This window comes from Rhinoderma darwinii, chromosome 9 (genome assembly GCF_050947455.1).
Source record: "Rhinoderma darwinii isolate aRhiDar2 chromosome 9, aRhiDar2.hap1, whole genome shotgun sequence".
Lineage (NCBI taxonomy): Eukaryota > Metazoa > Chordata > Amphibia > Anura > Rhinodermatidae > Rhinoderma > Rhinoderma darwinii.
In genome coordinates this window covers 6,626,639-6,648,227 of record NC_134695.1, presented here as the reverse complement: position 1 = coordinate 6,648,227, position 21,589 = coordinate 6,626,639, and the positions used below count along the sequence as shown (strand labels likewise).

At 43.9% G+C, this 21,589-nt stretch overlaps 1 long non-coding RNA gene across 1 annotated transcript; it reads right to left on the bottom strand.

Moving 5' to 3' along the window:
* Positions 1–9,324: 9,324 nt before the first annotated feature.
* On the bottom strand, positions 9,325–17,211 carry LOC142660555 (uncharacterized). The gene is made up of 3 exons (XR_012850525.1): positions 17,129–17,211; positions 11,755–11,814; positions 9,325–9,429 (listed from the first exon to the last, which is right to left on the bottom strand). It is a non-coding gene; the product is annotated as an uncharacterized LOC142660555 (long non-coding RNA).
* Positions 17,212–21,589: the final 4,378 nt, after the last annotated feature.

Here is a 21,589-nt window from a genome sequence, read left to right as displayed (position 1 = left end):
AGACCTCGCATTCGCCAAGTTATGACACAAAGTGATATCACTAGTAGTGAAAATAGCCGGACACGGACTTGTGACTTCTGGCCAAATCACTAGAGAGGAAAAGAAAAGGAGACACGTCAACTAAACTGCGCCACGCACAACAAAAATATAAAAACCCTGCAAAAATGAACCTTATTTCAGGGGAGACTTTCATGGACCAGAAAGATTGTGTAACATACTGACCAACAAAATATACTGGGCTCGATAAAGTCATTGTCATTACACACAGGTATTTCCAAATTAGGAACACCTCAAAATAATGATGATATCTTGTTACTAGCCAGGATGTAAGGGGCGTCTGGCTGCAACATTTATCACCCCATTCATCGCTATCTTTAATTTGGTGGATCTGATGGCAAGTAGAGTGTCCTTCCTTACCCTGTCACAAATGGAGCATTTTATAGGAGTTCTTCCCATCTTAGACATTTATGGCATATATCAGAGCTGGACCCGCATCCTGTGGACATGCCATAAATGTCTAAGATGGAAACACCCCTTTAAGCTGCACACTCGTCTGTATTAGATGAAACACTACTCTATGGCCAGAGGTAGACAACTGACTGTTAGAACGTCCAAATGTCCTCAAGAATACCCTCCAATTACAAGAACTCCAGAAGAAAACTTCTGCAAACAGAAACCAAACCGCATCTAACCGGGGAAATCCAACTCAAAATCACTTTTACCAGAACTGTATGAATTATTTCTATCACACCTACTTTACTTAGTCATAATACTTTCTATAGGAATTTTATTAACATTTCGGCCTCATGCACATGGCCGTGCCCATAATCACGGCCCGTGATTGTGGGCACGGCCAGCTGCCGATGGCCGCATTTTCGGGCCGTGCTCCCATACAAAGTATGGGAGCACTGCCCATAAAAAACAAAACGTAGGACATGCTCCATAATTCACGGCACGGTTCTATGGCACAGACACCTATCCATAGCGATACGGAAAGGTGTCTGCGGCCAAAAGAACCAGGCGGGTTCGTAATTATGGACCGTGTTACGGTCAGCAATTACGAAAATATTTTTACAGTCGTGTGCATGGGGCCTTAAAGTGTTACTAAACATAGTGACATGTCAGAAGTTTTGATCGGTGGGAGTCCTAGCACTGAGACCCCCAACTAATGCTAAAATGAAGCGGCAGAGTGAGCGATGTACTGCTTTGTTTCTGATCGTCTTCCCTCAAAAAGTTGAGCAAACAGTGTACAGACTCGAGAGTTTCCATTTAGCCCGTACAACGCTCTCAGCTTTCCATGGAAAGCCATTTAGAAACCATGCGGCAAAGCACTCACCCAAGCGCTTCTGCCGCTTCGTTGTAGCAGTCAGTGGGGGTCTCAGTGCTGAGACCCCCAGTGATCAAAAACTTCTGCTATGTCACTTTGATATGTTAAAAGTTAAGTTACACTTGATCAGCCTCACACAAGACTAAAAAGACACTTTTTCCCAACTGCCTCATGACAATCACAATACCTAAACGGCTCCAACGCCAGCCACAAAGTCCTATAAATAAGTCAAATGCAAAAACGCTTCTAACCAGTGCCGCGTTTTTTTCTGCCTCCCATTGATTTTAATGAAGGGTCAGAGGTGGAAACTGCTCCAAGAAAGATTTGGGGCATTTTTTTGGAGCGGATTCCGTTGCGGTTTCCGTGTGAACTGACCTATGGGGCATTCACCATCTTGATTCTCTGAACTTGGAAATAGACACCTGAAAAAGTAAAAGAAGGAAGTGTGATAATACATTCCTGGTAAATGCTATCGATTTCTATAGAACGCCGATGTCTGTAAGAAATCCATCAAATAAGATGGAGAAAAAGCACTATGCACACCAAAGTGGAAATTCTTTTGCAGATAAATAATTATATTTATAGCAAATGACAGTGTAGTGCAAAGTATGGATGGCGCATTCGTATGGCGGCTGACCGCTGTTTGGTGCCAAACAGCGGTCAGCCGCCATACGAATGCGCCATCCAAACAGGATCATATATTGACTAAGTGCTGAGGAAGGTCATGGTATTGACCGAAACGTCGCACTATACTGTCATTGGCTATAAATATAATAAATTATTAATCTGAAAAAGAACTTCCACTTTGCTGTGCATAGTGCTTTTTCTCCATTAGATCGGGTAGGGACCCTAGTTATGCACCCACGCCTTAACCTAGTGCTATCCGAACCCTGCTACAAACTCCATCAAATAAGATGTTACTGCAGCGTGTGATCCTACAACTACAATCTATCTGGATACTTACCAGTCACTGATACTAATCATAAAGGGGGCAATTTATCAACACTGGTGTTTTATACACGTCTTAATAGAAAAAAATTTGAACGTAAAGTGCGACACATTTTTTTAAGAGGCAAAAGCATTTTAATAAATGTGTTGCTTTTTTCTGCTAGGCCGTGCGGTAAAATTGTGCAGCAATGACCACACCATGCACCATAGCATCCCTACCACGTCTCCCGGAACATAAAAAAAACACATACTCACCTCACCGCTCTTCTTCTCCCCTCCATCTCTCGTCATCATTTCAGCGCCGCTCAAACATAGTCGGAGGCCGATCCTCATAAGCTTCCTGTCAGTGTGACTCTCAGAGTCACACTGACCGTTTATAATACGTTACACTACCTAGTCAGTGTAATGTATTATAGCAGCGATCAGTGCTGCAGGTTTTCAAGTAAAACAAGTAAAAAAGTAAAAAATGTAATAAAAATGTTTTATAAAAGTGTAAAACCAAGTTATAAAAGTTACAAAAACCAACAATGCTTTTTTTCCTATAATAAATATTTTATTATAGGAAAAAAATGAAAAAAAATGTAAAAAGTACACATATTTGGTATCACCGCGTTCGTAACGACCCAAACTATAAAACTATAATATTATTTTTCCCGCACAGTGAACAGCGCAAAAAAAATTAAACGATGCCAGAATCACTTTTTTTGGTCATCAACCATCCAAAAATATAGAATAAAGAGTGATCAAAAGGTCGCATGTACCCTAAAATAGTACTAATAAAAACGACAACCCGATGCGCAAACAACAAGCCCTTACACAGCTTTTTTGACTGAAAAATAAAAAAGTTATGGCTCTCAGAATTTGGTGACACAAAAAAGAAATAATTTTAATCGAAGTGATTTTATTGCGAAAATGCCACAAAACAAAAAAATCTATATACATCTGGTATCGCCGTAATCGTATCAACCCGCAGAATAAAGTAAAATGTCATTTATAGCGCACTGTGAAAAGTGTAAAAAAAAAAAGACAAAAAACATTGTCAGAAATTGTTTTTTTGTCACTTTGCTTGCCAAAAAAAAAATCGTATAAAAACGTATAAAAAAAAAAAATCACATGTATCCTAAAATGGTACCAATGAAAACTACAGATTGTCCCGCAACAAATAAGTCCTCGCACGGCTCCGGTGAAGAAAAAAGAATAAAAGTTCTGGCTCTCAGAATATAGCGACAGAAATTGTGCAGTGTCCAAAAGCTGATAAGATCGGGCGCCATTTATCAGTGCGACATTGGCCACATATCTGCGGATTATTTTTTATTTATCGAATTATTATACCCTCTTATGTCCTGATGCACTCTGCCCAATTTACACATACCCCCACATCATAAACTGAAATACCAGCAAAACCCCAAACAGAGCAGTTACCAAGCAAACTCTGCGCTCCAAAAGCCAAATGGCGCTCCCTCCCTTCTGAGCCCCACAGCGTGCCCAAACACCAGCTTACGTCCACATATATGATATTTTATATCCAGGAGAACCCGCTCAACATTGTATGAGGTATTTGTCTTCAGTGGCACAAACTGGGCACAACATATTGTGCGTTAAAATGGCATATCAGTGGAAAATGTTAATTTTCACTTTGCACCATCCGCTGCGCATTAACGCCTTCGCGCACCATGACATAAGAGCATGTCGTGGTGCGGGGGGGTAATATATGGAGTGGGCTCATGCCCTGCGCCCACGCCATATTCTGCAGGTGTCCGCTGTGTATTACAGCGGACACCCGGGACTAACGCACAGGAACAGCGGTCGCGCTGTTACAGGACCCTGTAAAAATTATATTATACTGCAATACATTAGTACTGCAGTGTATTGTACCAGCGACCTAATGATCGCTCGTTCCAGTCCCCTAAAGGGACTTTTGGGAGGTTTCCACTGTTTTGGTACCTCAGGGGCTTTGCAATAGCGACATGACACCCGAAAATCATTCCAGCTAAATTTGAGCTCCAAAAGCCAAATATTGTTCCTTCCCTTCTGAGTCTCGCCGTGGGTTCAAACAACAGTTTATTACCACATATGGCGTATTGTTGTAATCAGGACAAATGGCTTTACAAATTTTGGGCTCCCACAACAGCTCTATGGGGTTGAGATCTGGTGACTGCGCTGGCCACTCCATTGCAGATCGAATACCAGCTGCCTGCTTCTTCCCTAAATAGTTCTTGCATCATTTGGAGGTGTGCTTTGGGTCATTGTCCTGTTGTAGGATGAAATTGGCTCCAATCAAGCGCTGTCCACAGGGTATGGCATGGCGTTGCAAAATGGAGCGATAGCCTTCCTTATTCAAAATCCCTTTTACCTTGTACAAATCTCCCACTTTACCAGCACCAAAGCAACCCCAGACCATCACACTACCTCCACCATGCTTGACAGATGGTGTCAGGCACTCTTCCAGCATCTTTTCAGTTGTTCTGCGTCTCACAAATGTTCTTCTGTGTGATCCAAACACCTCAAACTTCGATTCGTCTGTCCATAACACTTTTTTCCAATCTTCCTCTGTCCAATGTCTGTGTGCTTTTGCCCATATTAATCTTTTCCTTTTATTAGCCAGTCTCAGATATGGCTTTTTTTTTGCCACTCTGCCCTGAAGGCCAGCATCCCGGAGTCGCCTCTTCACTGTAGACGTTGACACTGGCGTTTTGCGGGTACTATTTAATGAAGCTGCCAGTTGAGGACCTGTGAGGAGTCTATTTCTCAGAGACTAATGTACTTGTCCTCAGTTGTGCAGCGGGGCCTCCCACTTCTTTCTACTCTGGTTAGAGCCTGTGTGTGCTGTCCTCTGAAGGGAGTAGTACACACCGTTGTAGGAAATCTTCAGTTTCTTGGCAATTTCTCGCATGGAATAGCCTTCATTTCTAAGAACAAGAATAGACTGTCGAGTTTCACATGAAAGCTCTCTTCCTAGCCAATTGGAGAGTTTAATCGAACCCACAAATGTAATGCTCCAGATTCTCAACTAGCTCAAATGAAGGTCAGTTTTATAGCTCCTCTAAACAGCAAAACTGTTTACAGCGGTGCTAACATAATTGCACAAGGGTTTTCAAGTGTTTTCTAATCATCCATTAGCCTTCTAACACAGTTCGCAAACACAATGTACCATTAGAACACTGGAGTGGTGGTTGCTGGAAATGGGCCTCTATACACCTATGTTGATATTGCATTAAAAACCAGACGTTTGCAGCTAGAATAGTCGTTTAGCACATTAACAATGTATAGAGTGTATTTCTGATTAATTTAATGTTATCTTCATTGAAAAAAAACTGGTTTTCTTTCAAAAATAAGGAAATTTCTAAGTGACCATAAACTATTAAACGGTAGTGTATACACACACACACACATATATATATACACATATACACACACACACACATATACACACAAATAAATATGTGTGTGGAAAGCAAATGATTTATTCCATCTCAAACAGAAAAATAGTGACATTACAGATTTATGAATATATAAACTCCTAGAATAGTACGGTAACGGGCCAAGATATATCCACAAGGGACCTCTTCCCTTTCAGAACAATGAGGCCACACCACAATTAATGCCATACAGAAAAACGGAGTACAATAGCTATATAAAAACCTAGAAGACTCTATACAAGTTCACATGTACATGTCACGATAAGAAAACCTATGCTTTAGACAAGGTATACTATCATCTCTAGTTTAAGGTATAGGTGATGCAGAGATCCAAGAATGGTGGCACCCTATCTCACATATACCCGCTGAGGAAGAACTGATCGCAAAACGCGCGTTGGGGTTCAACACACGTCATGCAGGCTGCTAGGACCAGTGAGATGGGTAAGGTGTTGCTTTTTAAAAGGATACTAGTGGCATTCACTTCTATGATATGGACTGATTTTTCTAGTTTAAGGTATAGGTGATGCAGAGTTCCAAGAATGGTGGCACCCTTTCAAAAAGTGCAAGTGCATAAAGTCTGGACAAATCAGTCCATATAATAGAAGGGAATGCCACTAGTGTCCATTAAAAAGCAACACCTTACCCATCTCACTGGTCCTAGCAGCCTGCATGACGTGTGTTGAATCACAATGCGCGTTTCGCGATCAGTGTTTCCTCAGAGGGTATGTAGTCAATAGGACATGGACAGAGTCTCTGGCAAGGAGAGAGGATATACCACAACAAGGGGAAGGGATGCACCAGGAATCAGCTCGATAGGACAGTCATACGCCCGGTGTGGGGGCAGTGTCTCCGCCTCTCTTTTGCTGAAGACATCCGAAAATGCAGCATAATGACAAGGCAATCCTGACGGAGGAGGCTGAGCCGAACCAGGCAATGGCTCTGACACTCAGGGGCCCACTGGAGAACCTCGCCAGAGTTCCAGTCCAGGACTGGGGCATGTAGTCGGAGCCAAGGCAGCACGGGGTTAACGGCCTTGGATAGGACATAGAAAGACGGAAGCTCGGAGTGGAGAGCCCCTACTTGGAGCCTCAGCGGCTTGGTCACAGGTATAACTGGGTCCGGCAGATGTAGTCCATTTACCGATGCAACCATCAACGGTCTCTCCAAAGGGGTAGTGGGCAATTGAAGAAGGTCCACCAGGTCTCTACAAATGAAATTAGCAGCGGATCCAGAGTCCAGATACGCAGAGACCTGATGCGTTTTCACACCGGACACAATGGTCACGGGTATGGACAATTAATAAAAGGGAAGTTGAAACCAGCGCTGAAGTGGAATATCTGTTAAAAACGGGAATCTTCTTCCAAGTTTTAATGTTGCTTTGTTAAAAACAATGGACAACGAAATATATAGTGGTGACGGGCAGGTAATGTCCAAAGTACAGAGAGTGTTGAAGGAGATAGGCGGTAGCCTACGCGTTTCAGACCCCTGCTGGGTCTTTAGTCATGGCTTATGGTTTGTCTGACTGTGCAGTCTAGACCTTTTGTAGCCAGTCAGTCTCGTGATTGATTAGTTAATTGCGGTTCAAAACAGAAGAGAAAGGAGGAGCCCTGTGGAACGCAATCATTTGTCTATTTTCTGGGCATAAAGGAATGTTATAAGGTATGTACCGATTTACTTGATGTAGTTGTGTGCAAAAAAGATCCTTTGTAGATGCAAACAAGTATTTAGGTACTGAGGGAAGTGTCCATATGTATTTGCACATATTATATTTGGTTTTCGTTCATATCGTAAACTTAAGTCAGAAAGGACGAATAACTCCGTGTTTGTGATTCGATATGAACGATATAATTTTTGTGTTTCTTCTTTTTGCACCAACCCAAAATTTCAACCTGGTCAGTACACTACTGGATGTCAATAAATTAGTTAGAAATCTAACCGTAAAAAGACACTTCCATTGCAACAAAGTGAATACAATGGAAATGAATGAGTGTCCAGAAACAACAACTGCTTATACAAATATAGAACCTTATTCCCAAATGAAATCTACGGAATTAGAAGACTCCACTGAACATCCATTATCTTTCCAAGAATCAAAAACTCTATTATGTCTGGAAACTTTAGATACTGAAACCCCAAACAAGGATATACATACTTCAACCAACTTCAAAACCATCAACTCCAAATTCTACCCGATCTCATCAAGGACGGAAACAATGGATCGCTTCCAAATATCCATAGAAAAGTACCTACAACAACTATCTGAGTCCACAAATAAAGAGAGAAGAAAAACCAATTTTCCAAGTAAACTGAAAAAAGCAACAAAATCGCTTGAAGATAAGGACCTAATTATTAAGAAATCGGACAAGGGAGGCAGTATTGCAATCATGAATAGGGAAGATTATAAAATGCAGATTGATGAATTACTATCGGACCAAAGTACCTATAAATTATTAAAACAAAATCCAATAACTAGTTTTCAAAAAGAAATAAAAAACCTGATAAAGGCAGGATTAGATAGCGGTTCTCTTACACCAAAGCAAGCAGAATACATGTTTGTTTAACATCCTATTACACCAATACTGCATGCCCTGCCTAAAACTCATAAAAATATTATCCCTCCCCCCATGCGACGAATAGTGTCGGGAATAGGGTCTTTCTCTGAAAAAAACTCTGAATGGTTAGACTCCCTCTTACAACCCATTGCACAAAATACGTCAGGTTTTTTGAAAGACACCAAAGATGTCCTACGTGCATTCAGGAATAAAATATGGTCAAAGGAATATACATGGCTAACGTGTGACGTCACATCTCTATACACGAGTATACCTCACAACGTAGCTCATATTGCCATGAAACATCATTTGAACAAACACAGCAACTACAGTGAATCATTACAAATTTATATCTTGGAAATTCTCACCTTCCTAATGACACACAATTACTTCCAATTCGACACCAAATACTATCTCCAATTAAAAGGGGTTTCAATGGGGGCAAAATTTTCCCCGTCTTTGGCGAACTTGGTCATGGCGTGGTGGGAAGAACAAACTATTTTTTCCACAAGCAATCCATCTGGAGAATATATCAACTGGTATGGCAGATACATCGATGACCTCCTGTTCATTTGGGAGGGAGATGTATCTGCCATCCAAGCCTTTGTGAATTTCCTTAATTCCAATGACTGTAATCTCAGATTCACACATGCACTTGACAAAACTACCATCATATTCCCGGATCTGGAATTGAAGGGGGAAGATGGTACCCAGATACATACAAAAACCTACAGAAAACCAACAGCTGGCAATACCATCTTACACGCAGGTAGCAATCACTCTAAACAGACCATTGCTTCTATTCCAGTGGGTGAATTATGCAGAGCAAAACGCAACTGCAGTTCAGATACGCAATTCAGAATAGAAACACAACATATACATAGTAGACTATCTAACAGGGGATACCCACGTTGGTCTCTAGACAGAGCAGACCAGGCAATTGCCAAAAAAAATAGGGATACCCTTTTGTCCCAAAATAAAAGCCCAAAACCAACATCCAATACACCCACATTAGTCCTGCAACAAAGCAGTCAATTCAACAGCATAAAAATGATTGTGAATAAACACTTACCTATGCTCAAAGAAGACCCGATCCTGGAAGACATCCTCAAAAATGGGTGTAGAATAGTCGCACGTCGAGCCCCATCACTGGCAACGACACTCTCTCCATCTTTCTTCAGCCCTATTAAAACAAAAGGTTCTTGGTTAGAACAAAAAGGTTTCTTCAAGTGTGGAAATAATCCCTGCAAAGTGTGCTCATACGCAACACCGAAAAAGGTTCTCTCAAACTCAGCTAACACTGACACACATACCATCAACAATTACATCAACTGTAACTCTGACTCGGTTATATATAAATCGAATGCACAACATGCGACTTGAAATACATAGGATGCACCAACAGAAAGTTTAAAATAAGAATCCTAGAACATCTTGGCTACATCCGCAATCCAAACATAGTCAACCCCTCAAATGTAGCCAAACATTTCATATCTCAACACAATAAAACAATAAACAGTTTTTCTTGTTATGCCATTGAGAAAATACACAACCCTAAAAGAGGTGGGGATATCAAACATATAACACAGACAAGAGAAGCCTTCTGGACCTTCAGACTTCAAACAAGGGTCCCCAAAGGTTTAAATTTAAGAAAAGACCTTATGTTTCATTATTAACTTCAATAACATGACTTATGCTTTCCCTTGATACCATCTGTAACGCCTAATAAACTAGTCTAAGCCGTATTAGGCTTGGTTCCAACCTAGTATTTTTCAGCTTAACAGATCCTAATACATTCCAAAACTGTATAGTACTGGTGGGACACTATTATCCCAAAGAAACATCGGACTTAAGTAACTAATTAATAATAAATAAAATACAAAAAATATACACAGCATTTTCATAAACAAAAATACAAAATAAAAAATAACAGAGGAACAAACAGACCATCTTCGTCTGACCCTGACTCAACCCGACTATTACCATTTTCCATATAGTCGTTCGAATTCATTACCAATAAGGCTAAGGCGGGATTCACACGAACGGGTCGTTCCCGAGCCCGAGTGCCGGCCGGTAAAAATCGGCCATTCTGCCCGGCAGGTTTGCATAAAGTTTTGCATCCGTGCCGGGCCGGGCAGATCCGGACAGTGACATCAGCGGCAACTCCTAAAGGGGAATCCCCATGTGTTCGGGGGTTCCGCTTCAGGAGTTTCCCCTGATGTCACTGCCCAGATATGGACAGAGACATCAAGCGCTCTGTCCAGGAGCGGAATCCCCGAAAACACGGGGTTTCCGCTCCTTCAAGGAGCTAAAGTGCGGCTAGCACATAGCAGAGCGGTGAGATACCTCCCCGCTCTGCTATAGTGGCGTCGCTACGGTAGTAGCAGCCGCAGCAGCAGCAGCTGCTAGCGGCGCCATCGAAGGTGTCGCCGGGCCAGGGTGCTTTTCAAGCAGGGGAAGAGAGCCAGTGCAGCGCTCCCTTCCTCCATGCTGTACACCCCGGCCCTGCCACACCGTGTACAGCGATGCCATTCGTCAGAACTGCATCAACTCCTCCTCCTCACATGCACTCTGCGCTGTGAGGAGGAGGAGATAGAGCGCAAGCGCCGGGAAACCCGGCCATCACTCGGAACACATTCCGGTGATGGCCGTGTAATACCCGGCCCCATAGACTTCTATGGGAGCCGGGCGGCCGGGTACCCGGGCAAAGATAGAGCATGTCCTATTTTTTGACGGCCGGATTTTGACGGTCGTGTGAATAGCCCCATTAGGAGTCTATTATTCCTAATGCAGCCGGGTGCCGGACGATTTATGAACGGCCGGCACCCGGCCAGGAAACCCTGCCGTGTGAATGAGGCCTAATAGTATGCTCTACTATAGTCAGAAGGTATTTACCTAAAATATATAACGTGACAAAAAATTGATAACAAGATGCCACGGAAATAAGTTGGATCTGGAGCTATACAGTAGGCTACAACGGTAGGACCAAATAAAACACCTAACGGTCCGATCTTCCGCTTTTTAGGTCCAAAAATACATATATATATATATATATATCTTCCAACATTCAAAAACAGTGCTGTTAAATAAAAATAAAAATGAGCATATAAAATGAATAATATTTCTTTTGATCCATATGGAAATATTCATAAAGCCATAAACTACAAAGAATATTAGCTTTTCTACCAACATAATCTAACGAACAAAATATAAATATAAAAAATAAAAAATTGAAAAATATGGCTTGTAAACCCAAAAAATGTAACAAGATTAAACAAAAATTAAGCAAAAAAACAGCTTTTTGTTATTTTAAATGTACGTCTTTTTGATTCTTCACATATCCACACATTTAATTATCCATCGTTCTCTACCTAAAATCAACAGTAGGCGTTATCTAGCCTTTTAAGGCAGTCTTTCGTTTTATTATGTTTCTCAGGTCATCGCAGAATGATATTTTTCCGCCAAATAATAATTTTTATAATGAAACAATTAAGTATCATATAGTTACCTTACAGGAGCCACTTTGAAACGAAATTTTTCTGATTTTCTTTCCCCCCTTTTTGTACCTCTGTGAAAAAGAAGAAACACAAAAATTATATCGTTCATATTGAATCACAAACACGGAGTTATTCGTCCTTTCTGACTTAAGTTTACGATATGAACGAAAACCAAATATAATATGTGCAAATACATATGGACACTTCCCTCAGTACCTAAATACTTGTTTGCATCTACAAAGGATCTTTTTTGCACACAACTACATCAAGTAAATCGGTACATACCTTATAACATTCCTTTAGGCCCAGGAAATAGACAAATGATTGCGTTCTACAGGGCTCCTCCTTTCTCTTCTGTTTTGAACCGCAATTAACTAATCAATCACGAGACTGACTGGCTACAAAAGGTCTAGACTGCACACAGTCAGACAAACCATAAGCCATGACTAAGGACCCAGCAGGGGTCTGAAACGCGTAGGCTACCGCCTATCTCCTTCAACACTCTCTGTACTTAGGACATTACCTGCCCGTCACCACTATATATTTCGTTGGCCATTGTTTTTAACAAAGCAACATTAAAACTTGGAAGAAGATTCCCGTTTTTAACAGATTTTCCACTTGAGCGCTGGTTTCAACTTCCCTTTTCTCTGTTGTTTCCCTTGCGTGTGCCGACACGAGGATCCGTGCGCTGATCACTATACCGTGCCTGTGACAAGGTGAGCTGGAGGATATTCCCCATTTTTTCTGTATGGACAATTAAGTCGGGAGTCCTTCTTTGCCCAAGATTGTTTTTCCTACCAACCCTAGGCTTTGGGGCATTTGGGGACACAAACGCACAAGATGGCCACAGAGGCCGCAATAAAGACAGAGTCCCGAAGTGAGTCTGCGTTGCCGCTCCTGGGTAGATAGCTTACATTGGTCCATCCTCACAGACTCCTTAGGAGGATCGACATCTGAGGACAGCAGGGGTTGCTGCATGGTAGGGAACGGACTAGGTAGACCTCTCTCCCGACTAACTTCTTGGCGCCGTTCTCTGAGCCTTCAATCCAGCGTCCAGAAGGAGGAGGTCATCCAGGGTAGACTGCAGGTGTCGAGTGGCAAGTTCGTCCTTAATTTTAGGAGACAGCCCATGCCAGAATTTAGCCACCAGGGCCTCATTGTTCCACAACAGTTCTCCCGCCAAGTGGATGACGTACTCGCCCGCGGAGAGGTCTCCTTGGCGTAGGTTCAGCAAGTAAGCTGCTGCAGAGGAGACTAGTCCAGGCTCCTCAAACACTGTGCGAAATGTCCGGAGGAACCCCTGGAAGTCATGGGTCTCTGGTCCGTGTCTCTCCCAGATAGGGTTCGCCCATGCAAGGGCCTTGCCAGTAAGAAGAGAAATTATGAAAGCGACCCTTGCGCCATCAGACGAAAATGCCATTGAATACAGGCTAAAGAGAATCTGGCACTTTCAAAAATCCACGACAGGTACCTGCGTCTCCATCATAGCGGTCAGGAAGTGGCAAAGAAAAAAAGAGGATCCACACTGCCAGGTGGTGTAGTCGGAGGAATGCCAGGAGGTGTAGTATGGGGAAAGGCAGCTTGTGCCTCCTGCCGACGTGCGAGAATGTTCAAGGCCTGGAGGAGTTGGTCCTGTCGAGACCAGTGGTCCAGCATATCCGCCTGCATCACTTGTGACGTCATCTTAGTCTTGGATCGACCAGCGGGGTCCATGTCCTGTGCGTACCGTCACGTAGGGTTCGTGGACACACTGGGCCATACCGCCTTGGCGGTATGGCAGCTGGCCAACAGGGGGCAGGTCACAGTCTATAGTTTGTATAGTCTATAGTTCGTATAGGGTACCTGTGGCAACTCGGACAGTAGCAAGGCAGGCACGGCTGGGACTAGGCAGCAGGCAAACGTAAGGCGTGGTGTAGCAGAACAGGCTTGTATACAGCACGACTACAGCTCAGCACGGTACTTGACCAGGATAGCACAGGATACAGGAAACACTGGGAACTGGAAAACACTAGGAGACGAACTAGGATACGACAAACAATGCTCAGGCCTGGAAGAAAGGGACTGGGCCCTTCTTATAGTCCAGGGCACTCATGGGCTGATTACACATTAAAGTCCTACGGGACCCAGCCGAGGTGAGTGGAAGTGAGCGCTGGCGTCTGAGGAGGAGACTTGGGCCAGTGCTCGCTGGACCCATGGCTGCGGCCGTCAGGAGGTGCAGACGAACATAAAGGATTTTGCTGTCCGCATCCGTAGCCATCCGCAATTGCAGAAGCGCGAATAGACTTCTATGACCAAGTCCGTACTGAATTTGCGGACAAGAATTCGACATGTCCTATGAATTGCAGATCATTTCTATAGCAAGGACAGACATCCGTAAATATATGGAAAGGTGTCTGTGGCCAATAGAAATTGATGGGTCTGCAATTTCGTACAGGTTCGGCATTCCGTAACAACGGATGAAAATGACAGTCGTGTGCATGAGGTCTTAGTCCTAACAGCAGTACAAGCTTCACACCATAATTAAGGCTACTACTTATATGATAAACACATGGTAGGAGGGGCTAGACAGCCTTTTGTAGGGAAGGGGCTTTAGTTAAGAGTTTAGAAGATAGAAGTGCTTAGAAGATAGATTAAATTAAAAATTCCATCTGTCTTACTAGTACACAGGGGCAGAAATAGCCCTAACAGCAGCACAATAATGGGGTAAGTGAAAACTGATTGTTGTGTTTTATATTTCTTATATAGATATATATATATATATTTATTTTTTTAAAAAGCAGAGAAATATTTATGTTACCTGATTGATCTCAGAAGTATTTTGCTCATGGAAAGCAGTTGGGATTATTTACCCTCCATTCTTTCAGGTTTCTGTTGAGTTTTAGTAGACAGGATAGATTGATCTGTTATATTATTCTACCCAGTAAAAAAAGAGAACGGAAATCTGTCTGCTCAACATGCACTGCTGAAGCTCCATCCTTTTCCCAGAGGCGTAGCTAGGTTATCCAGCACCCGGGGCAAAAATTCAGTTTCGCACATAGTAAAACAAATCCCAAAAAATTCTTCAAGTATATAAATGCTAAAAAGCCAAGGTCTGAACATGTAGGACCCCTAGATAATGGTAATGGGGAGTTGATCACAGGAGATCGAGAAGGCAGAGTTACTAAATCGGTTCTTTAGCTCTGTATATACAACTGAAGAAAGAGCAGCTGATGTAGCCGCTGCCAGTGCTGTTAATATATCAGTTGATATACTGAATTGGATGAATGTAGAGATGGTCCAAGCTAAATTAAATAAAATAAATGTGCACAAGGCCCCGGGACCAGATGGGTTACACCCTAGAATTCTTAAAGAGCTTAGTTCAGTTATTTCTGTCCCCCTTTTCATAATATTAAGAGAATCTCTAGTGACTGGTATAGTGCCAAGGGACTGGCGTAGCGCAAATGTGGTGCCTATTTTCAAAAAGGGCTCTAGGTCTTCCCCGGGTAATTATAGACCAGTAAGCTTAACATCCATCGTGGGGAAAATGTTTGAGGGGCTATTGAGGGACTATATACAGGATTATGTGACATTAAATAGCATTATAAGTGACAGTCAGCACGGTTTTACTAAGGACAGAAGTTGTAAAACTAACCTAATCTGTTTTTATGAAGAGGTGAGCAGAAGTCTAGACAGAGGGGCCGCTGTGGATTTAGTGTTTTTTGACTTTGCAAAGGCATTTGACACTGTCCCCCATAGACGCCTAATGGGTAAATTAAGGACTATAGGTTTAGAAAATAGTTTGTAATTGGATTGAGAATTGGCTCAAGGACCGTATCCAGAGAGTTGTGGTCAATGATTCCTACTCTGAATGGTCCCCGGTAATAAGTGGTGTACCCCAGGGTTCAGTGCTGGGACCACTATTATTTAACTTATTTACTAATGATATAGAGGATGGGATTAATAGCACTATTTCTATTTTTGCAGATGACACCAAGCTATGTAATATAGTTCAGTCTGTGGAAGATGTTCATGAATTGCAGGCAGATTTAAACAAACTAAGTGTTTGGGCGTCCACTTGGCAGATGAAGTTTAATGTAGATAAATGTAAAGTTATGCATCTGGGTACCAACAACCTGCATGCATCATGTGTCCTAGGGGGAGCTACACTGGCGGATTCACTTGTTGAGAAGGATCTGGGTGTACTTGTAAATCATAAACTCAATAACAGCATGCAGTGTCAATCAGCTGCTTCAAAGGCCAGCAGGATATTGTCGTGTATTCAAAGAGGCATGGACTCGCGGGACAGGGATGTAATATTACCACTTTACAAAGCATTAGTGAGGCCTCATCTAGAATATGCAGTTCAGTTCTGGGCTCCAGTTCATAGAAAGGATGCCCTGGAGTTGGAAAAAATACAAAGAAGAGCAACGAAGCTAATTAGGGGCATGGAGAATTTAAGTTATGAGGAAAGATTGAAAGAATTAAACCTATTTAGCCTTGAAAAAAGACGACTAAGGGGGGACATGATTAACTTATATAAATATATTAATGGCACATACAAAAAATATGGTGAAATCCTGTTCCTTGTAAAACCCCCTCAAAAAACAAGGGGGCACTCCCTCCGTCTGGAGAAAAAAAGGTTCAAGCTGCAGAGGCGACAAGCCTTCTTTACAGTGAGAACTGTGAATCTATGGAATAGCCTACCGCAGGAGCTGGTCACAGCAGGGACAGTAGATGGCTTTAAAAAAGGGTTAGATAATTTCCTAGAACAAAAAAATATTAGCTCCTATGTGTAGAAATTTTTCCTTCCCTTTTCCCTTCCCTTGGTTGAACTTGATGGACATGTGTCTTTTTTCAGCAGTACTAACTATGTAACTATGTAACATTAACGTTACTGAAGCGTCTTGACAGTGAATAGACATTCCTTCCAGCCAGGACGTGATATCTATTCACAATGAAGAAACTTTGCTGTAAGTCACACACAAACGTTACCAAAGTTTCTTCATTGTGAATAGACATCCCGTCCTGGCTGGAAGGAATGTCTATTCACTGTCAAGACACTTCAGTAACGTTAATGTGTCAGTATAAGACAGCATAGCGTGAACAACGCAGTGTCACTATGCGCTGAGTAAATGAATGGAGAGAAGTGTATGATGCCGATTGGTCACGGATTAGTCAGAATCATACACTTCTCTTTACAACGCCCACTTGGTCTAAAGTAAAAACACGCCCAGTTGGGCATTAAGAAATTAATTAGAATAAAGCTAAAATCGCTCATAACGTGGTAAAAATAGATTGTTTTTCTAAATAAAAAAAACACTGCTCATCTACATCACAGCGCCCATCCACTTATGTAGGAGATAGTGCACTTATAATGTGGTGACAGAGCCTCTTTAAGTGACTCACCGGTGACGTCTAAGATTCTAGTTCTTTTTCTCCATCCGGTCCAGACCTCTAAGACTTCTCCCGGCCACAGCCCATATCTGCAGTTTGCCGCTCAGATGTCTTCAGCTTCTCACTTTTCAAACATTTCTACACCTATAAACAAAAATAAAGTTCTCATTATACCTCACACTACGCCCCTAAATGTAATAGCGCCATACACTGCACCTCTAATTATAATAACACCATACACTGTTTCCCACACACACACACACACACACACACCATGCCCCCTGTAGATGGTGTCTGCCATAGAGCCCCCTGTAGATAGTGCTCCGCATATTACCCACCCCTGTATATAGTGTCCCACATATAGCTCCCCCTATAGTCCTCCAGATTGCCCACCCTGGTATATAGCCCCCCCCCCCTCTCGTAGATAATGCCACACACTTTTTTTTTAGGATAAAAAAACAAACTAAACAAACTCACTTTAATCTTGTTCCGGCAGCAATGGAGACAAGCTCTCTTCTGCGCTGGTCTTCTGGGGTTGAACGACGCAAGCAGCACGATGACGTGATCGCGATGCTTGCGTCTATGAAAGGCGCTGATTGGCAGGGCAGAACGACTTTCCCTGTCAATTAGCGGGACATACCCCCGGCCGCCCGGGACAGCGGGACACCACCCGGAATCCGGGACTGTCCGGCTGAATCCGGGACGGTTGGGAGGTAGAAGATAGATAATAGATAGATATGAGATGGATGGATGGATGGATGGATGGACGGACAGAGACACAAAGACAGAGATAGATGTTTAATGGAGAAATGTGTTTTTGTATTACCACCACTACGGCAGCCGCAAAAATAATGTGCCTGGAGACAAGAGTTTCTAAAATCATAAACTAATGTCATTTATTTTATGATTTTAAAAACGCTAGTGTTCCCAGGCACTAAATTGTTTACACTGTGTACTCACCACTGTCCTGTGTTTTCCTGTCCTCTGCAGTGCTCTGCTCGGGTGTGTCTGCTCCCTCTCTCCAGGCAGACAGCTGCATCATGGACTGTGCGGTGCTGGGGCCCCTCTCTAAGTTGCGCCCGGGGCACATGCCTCGCCTGCCCCCCCCCTAGCTACGCCCCTGCTTTTCCTTTCCAGTCTTCATCGTCTTACCCTGTTAGTCCAAGCTTAAAGGGAAGGTGTCACGAAATTATTTTTTTATATGTTTTTGCTTTTAGTATGTAATGAAAATACATTTTATTTATTTGTGTTTTACTTTTTTCTACTTCTCTATGGGGGCTGCCATTTTTTTTTCATCTCTGTATGTGTTGATTAACGACACATACAGAGATGGAATACGGCACATACATCCCCATAGTGAATGCGAATGGGAGTCGTTCCATTCACTATAGCGTACGCCGTCTGTGTGGGAACGGGGCATGCGCCGCTCCCACACAGTCCAAAAGGAAGGTCTTCGGCCAAGCGACATACGGCACCATTTTCATGTGGACCGGAAGCCGCACAGTAAGAAGGACTACTTCCGTTTGCGGCTTCCGTCCATATGTTCAGAAGCAAGGACTAGGAGCGGAGGGAACGGAGGCAGCGGCAGGAGCAGGTAAGTTATGTTTGTGTATGTTAGTGTTTTTTTATAAATTCTTTTGTCATTTTGTTTTTTATATTACAAATCGTACAGAATATACACACAGTGCGAAAAAAGGCAATGAAAAACAGTCTACGTTTCACTGGTCAGTTATCTGCCCCGCATAAGTACATGGGGTCACCTGAAAGTACCATGTCGCTAAATACAGTTAATTAAGGAATCTCCGATAGGCACCCTGAACCCGCAGCCGTGCATGATATATCCTGAGTGCGCACAGGTGCATCAAAGGAGGAGAGATGCAGAGACAGAAAGAAGAAAAGACAAAAATAGTGAGGAAAGAAAGAGAAGGGAATGAGGGGGAGAAAACAAAAAAGAGGGGAGGGGGGAGCTGACCTGACATACCGTGTCTAGACGGGGATTCACGAGGTCATGATGGTTTTATATTCCTCGGTCGTTTGGAAACGAATCCATTCACGCCATGTTTTTAGGAAGGAGGCATGAGTCCCCTTTCATTGATGCCGTGAGGTCCTCCATTCTCATGATCTCCTGGATGTTGCCGAACCACATGCCCACCGTCGGCGGACAGGACTGTCTCCACAGTGCAGGAACACATGCCCTAGCCGAGTTTACCAGGTGTCGAACTACCGAACGTCTATACAAGGGCAGTGGGACCTCGCACAAATGAAGCAGGAAGAGGCCCGGAGATCGCGGGAGAGGACAATCCGTGAACTTTGCGGAAATACGCCACACCTCGGACCAGAACCCAGTCAGGAGTGGGCAGTTCCAGAAAATATGCAGGATTGTACCCACATGATCCCCACATCTCCAGCATAGTGGCGAGGCCGCCGGGATCATAGCATGCAATCTGGAAGGTACCCTGTACCAACGGGATAATATCTTAAATCCTGCCTCTTGAAATCTACTGGCCATGGAGGACTTCTGAGTCATGGTGAACAGGCGGTCTCGCTGTTCAGGGGTGAATGTTTCGCCCAAGTCCCTCTCCCAGCTACGCAAGTACGAAGGTGGCGGCAAATTGGGGGGCGATATCAAATACCCATAGATTCTGGACAAAGCATGTCGGATCGTGCCTGTACACAGGAGTTCAAACGCGGAGCAGTCCCGTTGCTGCACTCCAGGATGTTCAATGGACATCAGGAAATGTCGCAACTGGGTAACCTGCCACGCCGAGAAAGAGACCGGATCCGACATAGCTCGTATTTGATCGCTCGTCATCCACCTCCCCTCCTGCTGAAATTGTAGTGCCTGCCCCTTACCCGCCCGCAACCATACTTGAAATGGGCCACTATCCAGTCCCGGTGGGAATGCCGGGTTGCCTAAAATCGGAAATAGCGGGGAGGGGGACGGCGAGAATTCCGCCCGAGTAAACACCCGCGTTGCGACTGCTAGGGTGGGACCGCACAACCCTGGGAACATATCTGCCCAACCACGGCAGGGCCTGCAGTGGGATGGATGTAAACGCCTGTTCCATGGACACCCATTATTTCATCCCGCCGTGCCGGAACCAATCTAAGATTCGTGTCAAGTGGGAGGCGTGGTGACAGGAGACAAAGTCCGGGAGACCAATGCCCCCCTCCCCCTTTACACGAAATAGCAACGATCGGGCGATACGTGCTGGTTTCCCTGCCCATATGAATTTGTGCACTCGGGACAGTAGGGAATGAAAGAATAGGCATGGGAAATGTATCGGTAGGGCCTGTAGGAGATACAAAATCCGTGGTAAGATGTTCATTTTAAAAATCGCGCACCTACCGAACAAGGTGAATGAGCCCGACGTCCAGGTGTCTAGATCCGCCTTTATACGTTGAAGAAGCAAAGGGAAGTTCACCGCATAAAGGCGAGATAGATCACCGGGAAGCCGAACTCCCAGGTATTTAAGAGAGTCCCTTGCCCACTTGAAAGAAAAGGACTCCGACAGATCAGCGACCAGAGTCTGTGGTAACGAGATGTTAAGGGCCTCCGACTTCTGGTAGTTTATTTTGAAGTTGGATAATCTCGAGTATCTACTCAGCTCCGCCATCAGGTTAGGCAAGGATATTCTAGGGGCTGTGAGGAAAAACAGCAGATCATCCGCGTAGGCGGCAACCTTATGGGCTCTGCCGCCCAGGTCCAATCCTGTAATGTCCGGGTTGGAGCGGATATGGCACAGCAGGGGCTCCAGACATAAAATAAAGATCGGCGCGTGCCGTTAGTAAGCGTGAAGGGGGATGAGAGGTGTCCATTGACCTTGACCTGACGGGGTGGAGTAGAGACCAGAGATCCAGGACATCATATGAGTCCCTATTCCGATGTGTCGTAAAGTGGCCAACATAAAGTCCCAACTGACCCTGTCGAAAGCCTTTTCCGCGTCCGTTGACAAAAAACAAGTGGGGAGTGACGTGACTGCCGCTTGGTACATTAAATTAATTGTCCGAGTGGTGTTATCTCTCGCTTCCCGTAAGGGCATGAAACCCACTTGGTCAGTATGTATTACGGTTTGAAGGAGTGGAGACAACCGATATGCCAGAATCTTGGCAAAGAGTTTCAAGTCTACATCCAGTAGGGAAATCGGACGATAACTCTTGCATAGGGATGGGTCCCTCCCTTCCTTGGGTATAACCGTGATGTGTGCCCTCAGTGTATCCCTGGGAATGGAGCCCCCTTCGGTTAGCGAATTAAAGGCCCGGATAAATTGGGGTTCGAGGACTTCTGAGTAGGTCTTCTAGTACGGCAGAGACAGGCCATCCAGTCCCGGGGCCTTCCCCGTGGGCGAGTCCCTCAGTGCCCACGACCACTCCTCCGGTGAGATAGGGGCCTCCAAGGCTTCTAGATCATCAAGTCGGATGGATTTCATCCCCGAGGATCGGAGATACTCCTCGATCATCTCTCGTTGGCTA